The sequence below is a fragment of the Mus caroli genome, chromosome X (genome assembly GCF_900094665.2).
Source record: "Mus caroli chromosome X, CAROLI_EIJ_v1.1, whole genome shotgun sequence".
Classification (NCBI taxonomy): Eukaryota; Metazoa; Chordata; class Mammalia; order Rodentia; family Muridae; genus Mus; species Mus caroli.
Genome location: NC_034589.1, coordinates 36328695 through 36342070, shown reverse-complemented (window position 1 = coordinate 36342070; position 13376 = coordinate 36328695). Strand labels below are relative to the sequence as shown.

Sequence of the window (13376 nt, the reverse complement as noted above, 5' to 3'; positions counted from 1 at the left end):
GCTCTGTTCAGGAATTTTTCCCTTGTGCCCATATCTTAGAGGCTTTTCCCCACTTTCTCCTCTATAAAATTCAGTCTCTCTGGTTTTATGTGGAGGTCTTTGATCCACTTAGACTTGAGCTTTGTACAAGGAGATAAGAATGGATCAATTTGCATTCTTCTACATGATAACCACCAGTTGTAACACTAACCTGGCGATCCATCCCATAGTCAGCCACCAAATGCAGACACTATTGCACATGCCACCAAGATTTTACTGAATAGACCCTGATATAGCTGTCTCATGTGAGGCTATGCAGGTACCTGGCAAATACAGAAGTGGATGCTCACAGTCATCTCTTGGATGGGACACATGGCCCCAATGGAGGAGCTAGAAAAAGTATCCAAGGAGCTGAAGTGGTCTGCAACCCTATAGGTGGAACAACATTATGAACTAACTAGTTACCCCCAGAGCTCATGTCTTTGGCTGCATATGTAGCAGAAGATGGCCTAGTCAGTCATCATTGGAATAGAGGCCCCTTAGTCAAGCAAACTTTATATGCCCCAGTACAGGGAAAAGCCAGGGCCAAGAAGTGGGACTGTGTGGGTAGGGGAGGAGGAGCGGGAGGGTATAGGGGAGTTTCAGATAGCATTTGAAATGTAAATGAAGAAAACATCTAATAAAAAAAGAAAAATATTTTGGAAGTCATCTATTTCAGTTACTTGAGTTCTTCACAGCCCTTTCATGACAAATGGCATGAAATGCATACAAGCATGGCACATTTAATTATGCCAGTCACTGTCTTCTGAATATATTTGACCTAATGACCTTTTGAAGATGAGGATTGTAAAATCAGACACAGGCATTAGGTATTTAGGGGGAAGATGGTATGAAACTAGGAATCTGTCTTTTAATTTTCAGAGGTAACCTTTACAGTCATCTGGATAGGGATCACTCATCTGCATCATTCTGCTAACTCACCAGATATAGATACAGCTAGAAATTCATTGTCTCTCTCTGCACGAAAACAATGATTAAATCTCTTTACTTCCTTTGGTATTAGTGTTCATTCATTTATATTTCAATCTAATTATATTAATATTAATCATATGCGTGTGTCTGAGAGATTGAGAAAGAAAGAGAGAGAGAGAGAGAGAGAGAGAGAGAGAGAGAGAGAGAGAGAGAGAGAGAGAGTATTTTGAAGGACTTTATAAGATGCCTCACTGATGTGAGGTATAACTACCCATTTCCTTCTCCTACCAACTTGTTTATTCTATTTTAAAAGAACATAAACTAATCCATTGTCTTGTTCTGAGTATACATCTACTGATATTTAGTGCCATGAACTTTCTAGTGTAAAGATAAGTCAATATTCTTAGAAGTCTTTGCTAAGGGTCAGAAAATATTAGCTACTTAATATTCATTTTATGAATCATGGCCTTCAATTTATTATTGGTGATGCTCATCTATTCTTTTAGTCTAAAAGTAACATTTTTTTTTACTGAAAAGACAGATATTTAATAAATGTTATCTAGTTATTTACCCAAGGATTCATATGAAAATTGTTACATCACTGACTCTAACAGTATTATTATTTGTTTTTAATTTTTCTCTAAATAAAATGCCTCTACCTCTGCTGCACTTTTCCAGTCTGTATCATTAATGCATTGTATAAGGTTTAGGTAGTAAAGGTCTTGTCTTGGGTACGAAATTATTTTTACCTCTTAACATCCAGCAACAAGTGATTTATAAACTAGTAAATTTACTTTCTATCTCCTTCCAATATTACTAAAATGATGATGATAGAGAAGGCAATGACAAATATAAGTGCTAACTTTCTAAGTACTTTCTATGCACCAAAAATTAGTCAAAATATTTATCCCATACCAATTTTTTCAATGAGTTTCACTCTTTTGATATCAATTCTCTTATTGTCTTTCTCTTACATATGACCACATGGAGGCATAAAGAGGCCAAGTATTATTTTTTTATATCATGGTCAGTTAGTGTTGAAGCTGAAATCCATACATTGTGACTTCACAGCCTAGAATCTTAAATTTCCCTCTGTTACTTAAGAACATTGGTTAGACATGAAAAGAGTGAATTATTAGAAAAACCACACTACAGTCTCATAATATCTCATAGGCAAACATGGAGAATATACATAATTTGTGGCTCTTCTTATCTCTATATTTCCATATTTAACTATCTTCTCCACTTTTCATTGTCAACTTCTGGGTTTCCTCTATAAGCTCCTATTAGCTCTTCAGCTAAAACATAAAGTTTGCTAGAACATGGTCTGCTATGGATACACCTTTGTTTCCTGAATATTCTAGCCAAGCACAGTGCTAAGCAAAGAGAATATGTGAAATATTAAACAAGTGACAGATTTTTCAATTCATTTTTAAATGAAATAATGAGATATGTCCTCCTAGAAGAAGTGTGTGTGTGTGTGTGTGTGTGTGTGTTCATGTGATCAAATGCATTTTCAAATTATCTATGTGTAGTGAAGAAAAGCATGATGCTAATCACAGAGCAAGTGTTCTGTGACTATATGGCAAATGAATAAATGAATGAGGTAGAGAGGGAGAGCAAGTTTCCAATGAATATGATCAAAATCAATTGTCCTCATGACTTATTCTACACTAGGCATACTATTTTGTACCGTTAAGGAATTGCCATTAGGCATTAGTCTGATTTTAGCTTCAAGGCATAGTTATTGTACAAGCAATTTTAAGTACTAACTTCTTGTAATGTCCATTAAAAGATGAATGCATTTGTGGGTCCTGTATGTTTTTAAGTATCTAATATATACACTAATGACATGAAAGTAGAAGCAAAAGTGTCTGAGGAGAGAGGGGGTTGCCTAAAAGGAAGGGGAAGAAGTCAGAAGAGAGTGGGATATGGGTGAGTTATCTCATGAAATACTATGCATTTATATGAAGAGACCTTATATAACCCTGTATAATATTCAAAAATAAATTAGGTAATTGGAAATAAGTATATATACTTGTAGTTCACACACACACACACACACACACACACACACACACATATACACACACACAAATTCTTCCTTTTAGATACTGAATTACCAAACTCCTCATATATCCAAACCACTTATATAATTTTCATATAACCTGTACATATCCATACATTTTGTCTGTCATCTCTAGAACACTGATACAAGCGATGTCAGTGCTCACCCTGCTTATTTTGAATACTAATGTGCTCCAAATTTTATTTCTAATATATCTAGAGTTTTAGAGATATTCTTATGCACTTTCTAAGTCTATTCATGTGAATAGTGGTTTTTTTATATATATGCATGTATAATTTAATGTGATGTGTTGTATATGTATGTATGTGTGTGTGTGTTTATGTGTATGTCCAGAGAAATGTATACATATTTTGCATTATTTTCCTTTGGGTAAGTAAATTTATTCATATACCTTACACCTGGGTGAATATGCTTTATTATTTTAGTATCTTGGTAAATCTTGAGGTTCAAAGTGATTCGTACCTATTCAAATTTAATATAAGACTTTAGACAAATCCTTTCATAACAAAAAATAATTGGAGAACATATGATGGCTTAGGTCTTTTATATATAATTATATGGTTCCCAGAGGGGAGTTATAATTGAATTATAAGCTGCCTCATGAGTATTCTAGCTGGTGTTTAGAGAACCGCAAAGCAGAGCTGAGCAATTTTTTTCTCCAGCTATGCTGTGAATAAGACACCCTATAATTCAATTATAACTAGCCTCCAGGAACCATATAATTATACTATAAAGTAGTTTAGGGAAACTAGGAAACGGGATGTTTTTCAACACATTGTATATGTTTAAAATAATAATTTTATAATTCTGCTTTACCCTTCAACTTTTCCAAGTTCACAGCTCTGGGAAAACTTTTCATGACCATATTCTCTTATGCTTTTTATATTTTTTAATTGTAAATTGTCATCCTAAATAATCCTTAGATTGCCCCTTTTTCATTATGGTCTCTGTGCATATTCATACATACCACTTAAATTCTTGTCAACTTTTTGAACTATAAAATGATTAAACTCGACAGAAATGACCTGAGAATCATTTTCTAATACCAAGAGGGACTGGTGCTTTTATTAGTCAGGGTTCTTCAGATAAACAGAGGTTTGTTTGTTTGTTTGTTTGTTTGTTCATTCTTGATTTTCTTGCACTTTCACCAAAGCCTGACAAGGAATGGTTTGAATGTACAGTAGAGCCTTTGGAGAAATGGACATTGCAGGACCATGAGGCAAACAATGGCATTACATCCAAAGTCAGAAAGGAGAGAGAGAGAAAGAGAAAGAGAGAGAGAGAAGCCACTACTTACTGGCATCCCCTTTTTATCATTTTTATTCATTCTAGTACAACAGTCTATAGTATGGTGTGATTCTCATTTGGATTTAACCATCCCTTGTCATATAAACCTCCCTGGAAACACTATCTTACATATGGAAAGCAGTGTGTCACCTAGCTGATTACAAATCTAATAAAATTTAAATGAAGATTTCTCATCACAAAGAACCACGAAAAATAGGATAAAGAGACATAGGGATGTTATAGCAGTGGTGAGACTCTCAAGAAACTCGCTTATGCCATTGTGGAGCTAGCAATCTGCATGGCAGCCTTGCAAGGAACCATGAAGAATGTGAATGTTCCAGCGTGAGTCTGAAGGCAGTCTAACAGCAAAGATTCTTTCTTTGGAAGACCTCAGTCTTTTTCCTTAAGGCTACCAACTGCCTGGATGAGGCTTACCCACATTATAGAGGATAATGAGCTTTACTTAGTGTCTACTGGCTTAAATTTTAATACCACTTAAAATATTCCTTCACAGTACTATCTAGACCGGTGTTTGAGCTGAAAGTGAGTGCTAAAGAACAGACAAAATTCCACATACAGATACCATCACGCATTGATACAGGGAGAATGTGTTGCATTATTCAGGTTCTAATTCTTCAGATTTCAGATTACCTCACTGGGACATGAACGAAAAATAGAAAGGAAAAACTTGATCTTTGAAACATTGGAATAATGTAACGCTGTTATCGATATTTTATACTGAAAAATAGATGGCTTTTTGAGGAAAAGGGAATATCTTAGTTGTTTTTCTCTTGTTATAAAGAAACAACAAGATAACTTATAAAAAGAAGCATTTAATTGGTGGCTTGCTTCAAATTGCAGAGAGTAAATACCTGATGGTCTTGTTGGGGGGAATGGCAACAGGGGCAGTAGCTGATAGCTTACACTTGGTCCACAAGCAAGAGACAGAGCACCAATCGGAATGAAATAGACTTTGGAAACCACAAACCCTACTGTCAGTCCCATACTTTCTCCAATAAAACCATAACCCCTAATCCCTCCTAAAACATCTCTACCAACTAAGGACCAAGCATATAAGAGTGCATGGTGTCCATTCTCATCCAAACCACCACAGAGTGTATAACATAAAAATATAATAAGAAAGTGAATCTGAACTGTACTCATCACAAGACTATCTATGAGAATAGCACGTGGTAATTAATCTAATATATAATTAATTAGCTTAATATAAAATTGCAATATATAAAAGCATCATGTATGTCATAACTATTGATGATTTTAGTTATAAATTTAAAAATAGCAAGTTTGAAAACACAGCTATATCCACAGATGAAAAATTATTTTGTAAGTTGGAGTAGAATTCTGAGATGAAAGTAGGAAATGAGGAATGCATGCTGATGAGAACATTTCTTTTCCTGAGATTGATTATGTTTTACTTTAATTTTATGATGATAGCTAAAATGTTTTACTTTAATTTTTATGATGGTTCTATGGATATATGAAAATGATAGGACTATATTTATTAAATATATTAATGATAATGTAGGAAATATATAGAAATAAGAGTATGGTAAGAGCAATATATATGCAGGAAAATATTCATATAGTGTGGAAGAGGCTCTATTAAAACTTTAGTCCCCTTGTCTTCTCACTGTAGTCTATAATCACACCATCCGTTTTGATAGCCTATTAGTAGGCAATGTCACTATTTCCTGCCTTTCCCCAACACTCCACAGTCTCATGATGTATTTTTACTAACAATGTTTTCAGAATCTTCCTATAACAGCATAAATCCATTTTTGCCATTCTTTTGAGTATATTTTTTTTTATGTGGATGCATCAAGATCTATTTAAACATTTCCCTCCTGAGGAATTTGTTCTTTCAAGGGCTTGCAAAAATGCTGCATGGACATTCTTTGATATCTGCTTACAAGAAAGTACAAAATATATCTGGAGGATGAACTCTTACTAGTAAAAGAATGTACATCTTAGGATTTGATAAAGGTGTAGTAGAGGGAGCAATATATTTTCTTGATGACAATACTTGAAAATGTTTGTTAATATTGGATACTATGAATCCCTCTTCTTTGTCACCATGACAGATAAAAAACAACTCCACATTTCAGTTTCTAACTTTGCTGCTGATTATGGATGAGAATTATGTTAATTGACTATGCCCTTTCTTCATATTTCTGTTAAGTTTTAGTACTTGCAACATTCCGATTGCCTTTTAAGGTTCCTGCTGTTTTATGTTTTTACTATATTCAACCTACATTGGGGTAGAATGCTTCTTGAAAATATTCATTTTGCTATTTTCAAATACATTCTGCTCTACAATGGGAAATATTATGTGTGCTGAAATCACACACTATGTGTGTTGCTTTTTCCTTGAGTCCATAAAGTTTCTTCTTGGAGAAACCTTCAAGTTACCACTGATAATAAGTCTTCCACTGTACAGTCCTATATCTGCATGAAAATCAGATAGACCCTAATTTAAAATCTTAGGTTTCCTCTTAGATAAAAGGATCTTTATTTATTTTTAATTGTTCACAGATTGAACAATAAAACCTGATATCATTAAACAGATTTCACATATTTTTCCTTTGCCAAGGCAATCTCACTTCACCTAATGTAACAGCTGTCATAGTGCTTACATTATTTGCTAATTTAATTCCATTACTTTTTCACATACTATATAAAAGGACATTTACAACACACAATTTTAACATGGAGACAAAATGACACGTTAAATGATTCAATGTAGAAAATGTAAATACAAGTACAAAAAAATTACTGACTACAACTAGCTACCAGCATCAGTGTGCTTTTCTTCTTTTTCTAATTTTCTTTTCTCTTTTTTTGAAAAATGATTTATTTATTTATGTATTTGAGTCCATTGTCACTGTCATCAGGCACACCAAAAGAGAGCATCAGATCCCATTACAGATTGTTTGTGAGCCACCATGTGGTTTCTGGGAATTGAACTCAGGACTTCTGGGTGAGCAGTCAGTGCTCTTAACTGTTGAGCCAACTCGGCAGCCTCCTTTCTTCTGTTCTTAATATCTGCATTCCTCCCTTGTTATTGTGAAAGCAATAAATATTCATGGCTAAATATATATTAATATCCTTATATGTATATGAGTATTAATATTCAAATCATATTATAATAATCAAGATAAATAAAATAGCCCTATTCACCTCCTCACTTCTCTTCCACTCATTTGCCTCAAAATATATATCACTTCTTGCACATTTTATATCATCTTCATGGAAATATATAAATATATATATATACATGTGTATATATGTTTATATGTATATATACATATATATGTTACCTTACAAGAACATATTCATAAATAGATTTCCTCTAGTAACAGTTACCTCAGGCTGTACACTAATCCCAGTGCTATATTTGCTACAGAATTGTTGGATATTTTGGGGGTTATTTTGGTATTTGGTATTTTGGGACCTTGGAAATTATTCAATACTTACACTGCTGTGTTTTTTTATTTCACTAAGGATAGGTTTGATTTCGGGGACCAATCAAATTTTATTTGGGGTTAGGTATGTGTGTGTATGTTATGCATTCAACCTATCTAAAATGGTCTTTGGTCAAAATCACCAGGACAATAGTGATCATTCTCACAAGCAGCTTATAAGAAAACCCTATAGATCACCTGTTGTCTCTAGCTCCATATGTATCAGAAGATGGCCTAGCTGGCCATCAGTGGAAAGAGAGGCCCATTGGACACGCAAACTTTATATGCCTCCGTACAGGGGAATGCCAGGGCCAAGAAGTGGGAGTGGGTGGGTAGGGGACTGGGGGGGAGGGTATGGGGGACTTTTGGGGTAGCATTGGAAATGTGAATGAAGAAAATACCTAATAAAAAATTTAAAAAAGAAAACCCTATAGATTATTGTCAACAAGTAATCACAAAACCACTATGAGAAATGACAGTGTGTATACCTGGTAATCAAATTAAGAATCAGAATCAATTAAGAAGGTGGTGTTCATTTGAGCATACAGATTTTTTTCTGTGTTGGTTTTTAGATGTCATACTTCTGTTGTTCTCCTTACAAATTCACCTTAGTTTTCATCTCTAAATACTTAAGAAGCATCATTGTAAATCAGCACTGTGGTGTATATACAGCAAGATTATACTTCTGTTAGCCCCAGGGGCATAATGACAGTCTTAGATGTGAGGAACAACACTGAGATTTTTTTTTGTACCTTTTTAAATACCCATTACATAAAAGCTCTTTATTCATCTCTTCTTTTTTTCTTTGCTCTTCACCTTTCTAACTTCCTTCCTATCTTTTATCTTTGTTGCTCCTTCCCCTCCCCTCTCTCTTTAATTAAAAAAGAACACAAAAAACAAACAAACAAAAAACGGTCTGATGCATCTGATTCTGGAACAAATGTTTCAATTTCACTTTATTCATCTCTTCAGAGAAGCAGAATACATCTCGTAAGGTATTTAAAAATCACCATTTTCTTCACATGGAAATATTTTTTCAAATCTTTCCTTAAGATATTTAATTAAATCATTCTTATGTACTAATTATCCAAGAATTTCTTTCTTAAAATCTGCTTTTATTTCCACTAGCTTTGATGACCAGTATAAGAATTTGGAATTGAAATTTAAAAATTACTATAATCAGTGATATGCACTGCCTGGTTGCAGTTAAAATTGTAGCAAATAGTTTTTCTTTTTAAAAATTCATCAGCATAATATGAAAATACTAAATGGTAGGGGCATTGATGTACTTCAATACTCTTTTTTGTTTGTTTGTTTGTTTGTTTGTTTGTTTATTGGGTATTTTCTATTTTTTTTGGCCTGTGACTAATCTTTTATAATTATTCCTTTTTATTGGATATTTTCTTTATTTACATTTCAAACCTTTCCCAGTTGTTCACTCCGGAAGCCCCCTATCCTATCCCCCTCCCTCTTGCTTCTATGAGTGTGTTCCCCCACCCACCTACTCCTGCCTCCCCACCCTGGCATTCCCTTATGCTGGGTCATCAAGCATTCACAGGAACAAGGGTCTCTTTTCCTACAGATGCCTGACAAGTCCATCCTCTGCCATCCACATATGCCCCTGGAGTCATGGGTCGCTCCATGAGTACTCTTTGGTTGGTGGTTTAGTCCCTGGAAGCTCTGGGGGATCTGGTTGGTTGATAATGTTATTCTTCCAGTTGTGGTGGTACAGGGAGGTAGGATTTGCTGAAGGAGACAGAGGCAGTGGAATCAGGAGTTCAAGGCCAGCCTGGGCTAAGCACTTCAATATTGTTAAGACAATCCGTGATTATAAGACATGAAAGATAGAAATTGTAAAAGCCATTCATTTCTAAGCATCAGAATGGTAGGGGGAGTCTAACATTTTGAACTGTTAATAACTGTTCAAAATAATTTTGTCTCTAACTTTCAAGATTAAAAACAGTGCTCTAGAATATCTTCTTGTTTCCTTCAACATTGTTTTTCCAGATGAGTCACGATAGGACAACCTGATTATTGATTAACTTTTAATTCAAATCCATACGTTGTTGTAGGCCTCTAATGAAAGCCTTTGTTAGACAGTCTAAGCTTCATTTATTAGGTTACCTGTGATTCTTTGCACCAATCACTTCGCTTTTGGAACTGGCTTATCATTGTGAGGACCAAAGAAATGTGGGTAGGATGGGCATTTTCAAATGGTTTTATTGAATTCCCATTACAAAAATGCCTTTTCTTGGTGAGTGTGCTGGTTACTGTCTTTAATCTCAACACTCAGAAAGCAAACACAGGTAGGTTTCTATAAATTTGACCCCAGCCTGATCTACATAGAGAGATCTAGGCTAGTCAAGGCTAGATGAGACCCTATCTCAAAGGGAAAAGAAAATGATTTCCTTCATTAGCAAAACATGGGTTGAATATCTTCTGCATATGAATCACCATGACCACTACCAGGAATATAGGAACACAGAAGGTGCACCTTTGAGCACAGAAATTGAAAAAAAAAGGGGGGGAAGATTATAATCGGGGTAATAAAATAGAGAATTCCTGCACAAAAGTATTGCATTTATTAATTGGCTGTTCTAAAGCTTTTCAGTGTCTTCTCCTGTTAGAAGAAAAAGTTAAGTGCAAACATAATTAAATTGAGAACTCTGCTACTTATGAGTTGCATTGTCTCCTTCAAGTTCCCAAAATTCTGTGGGCCTAACTTTACTCATGTAAACTTGGGAATGATAACTATTGTATAGAGTTTGGGTAGGCATAATCATTTATGAATATAATGTGACCTTTTTATTGAATATTCAATGCAAAACAGAAGGTTGAATGTTCATCTATATTAATACATATATGTTTATATATATGTCATGAAGCTTGACTATTTTTTTCTGGAAATGAGATTTTCACAATTTTAAAAGTGACAGGCACAGGAGAAGAAAATAACTGTGTTTTCCTAAAGCCTCACAACTACTTGTAGAAACCACCAAACATGCTTTTATGGTGATGCATTTTGTATCTTTCCAGCATGGCATGCATATTATGGTTGCTGTAAACACAATAATTTCACTTGCCATTTAACTTCAGTCTCACACATTTTCCTTTCAGATTTCCCTTGCAAGGGTCATGTCATGAAAGGCAGTGTACAGAATAATGGTACCCTCCCCTCCTCCATGTGTCTTCTTTATATTCTCTGATATCTTCCCTATCAATTTGAAGTCTTAAAATTGGACTCAATCTAAGGCATCAAAAGCCAGAACTGAATAAAGAAATAAAAATATTTGTGGAAGACACTACATTTTGTGTTTATTTTCCCAATTGTTCTTTTAAAGTTTTCTCTAAGCAATATCTAAATATTTGATTATTTTGGAAAAAATAAATCAGTTAACCATTCATAGACTGTTTTTTAAAACTAAATCATCATCTGGAACTTTCTGATTTTATGATATTCTGGCACACAGCTAAATGTATCTTTCAAATGAAAGATAATATTTGTCTTGAGGCTAAAGTTTCAACTTCACCACATTTTTTGCTTAACTGAATATTAGCTCTGAATTCAGTCTATTTATCACTAATTAAAGGTCCTGCAGGTAATTTCACTTGCTTAGCAACTTGTTATAAAGACTGCTTAGGCAGCATATGTGTATTTTAAGAACCACATGACTATCATGTGCAAGCTATTGTGTATTTACTGAGTCAACTTAAAAATATTCTTTTTCCAAATTCTGAAGGAGTATTGTTTTGTATATAGAAGTTCCTATAGTCATGTGATGATTGTTAGAAATATAAACAAAGAGAATAGAACACTTAAATATTATTCATTAAATTATGAAGCATTTCTACCCAGATATGGAGAAGGATCAGTCAAGTGCTTGCTCTATAAGCAACAGAATCTAAATTCAGATCTTTAGCCACCAGTTAAAAATTGTGCATGGTAACAGATGCCTGAAATTCTAGTGCTGCAGAGGCAGAGATAGAACTCTGGGATCTCTCTGGCCAACTATTCTTGCCAATTGGTGAGGTCCAGGTTCACTAAGATGAGAGATTCTGTCTCAAAATCAAAGGCAAAGAACAATACAAGAGGACACCAGACTTCAACCTCAGTCCTCCAAATACATTATCATTCACATATAATCACGTGATTTTCACCACCTTGTATATGCACCCTGACACATGGACTTATTCCTAAGTACTTACTATGTATCAGTTAGAATGTGAAGCAATAAGAATGTACCAATGAAATTGACAGATCCCATCTCTTCCTTTACAGAATTAGAAGAGGCAGAGGAAAGAGAGACACAAAATTAAAATAGTAGCATGCTGAAGCATATATAACAAATGTTATAAGAAAATATACCAGGGACTTTAATTTAGTCTGAAGAGCACAGGATGCTTTCTATATTAAGTAAAATCACATTGAGAAGTGCAAGGAGGGCAAGAGTGACATATACAAAGGAAGCTGGACAAGTGCTTGTGGAATTGCAATAATGATTCTCAACAGAGGACATTTTGCTCAGGGAACACTTTAGTGTCTCCAGAGAAGAGTCTGAAGTAAGAGCAAAACAGACACTAGATTATAGTGACCTGAGTTTCTGTAAAAAATTTAACCTCTCTAGTGAAGAGTACCCTTGCCAAAACTGTTTCTAATGAAAGACATAGAGGTCATTGTTTCAACCATTACTGAGTATTTATTATGGTCTTGATAAGTATGGGGAAAAGAACATTACCATCCTATTTAGTTCCATCTGGTAAGGAAGACATATATTAGCTCCAAGAATAATCAGTAATAGAAATGAGAACACTGTGATAAAGAGATATTAAGTGGGATACCTCATATAGCATCATGGGTATGATACTTGAATGGGCTTAAAGTTCTTGGAAATCAAAAGAAATATTTTCTGAAACCTCTGGAATCATTAGTCCCAGGAAGTACAGTTATAGGAGATTTTAAAAAGCAGTAGGGATCAAAGTCAAGGCTAAAAGATGATGTGGGAGAAAAATCAGACTTATCCCAGTAGATGGATGCTTCTCTTTTGATATTATAGGCTACAAAATAGATGTGGTAGAGGAAAAGAAGAGGTTGAATATGTAGATGTTGCTTAGACTCTGAAATTCTCATCCAGTGAACAGAAAAAAGAGTGTCCAGGTGAAGGTCAACTATGATTCCTTGATCATAGAGAAACACTATCATCAGCACAAAATGAAAAAATGGATATAAATAGAGGTTTTAAGGCAGATGAAACTTAAAATGCAGCCCATAAAACACAGGTCATATTTAGGTGATAGATATACTCTGGATTCAAGATAATTTCTTTTCTTTTTTTAAATTTTTAATATTTTTCATTACGTATTTTCCTCAATTACATTTCCAATGCTATCCCAAAAGTCCCCCATAGCCTTCCCCCCCACTTCCCTACCCACACATTCCCATTTCTATGGCCCTGGCGTTCCCTTGTACTGGGACATATAAAGTTTGCATGTCCAATGGGCCTCTCTTTCCAGTGATGGCCGACTAGGCCATCTTTTGATGCATATGCAGCTAGAGTCAAGAGCTCCGG

At 34.7% G+C, this 13376-nt stretch overlaps 1 protein-coding gene across 4 annotated transcripts in view; it reads left to right on the top strand.

Moving 5' to 3' along the window:
• Positions 1 to 13376, top strand: part of Tenm1 (teneurin transmembrane protein 1) — an 811210-nt gene that overhangs the window by 152495 nt on the left and 645339 nt on the right. The gene's annotated exons all lie outside the window — the stretch shown is intronic.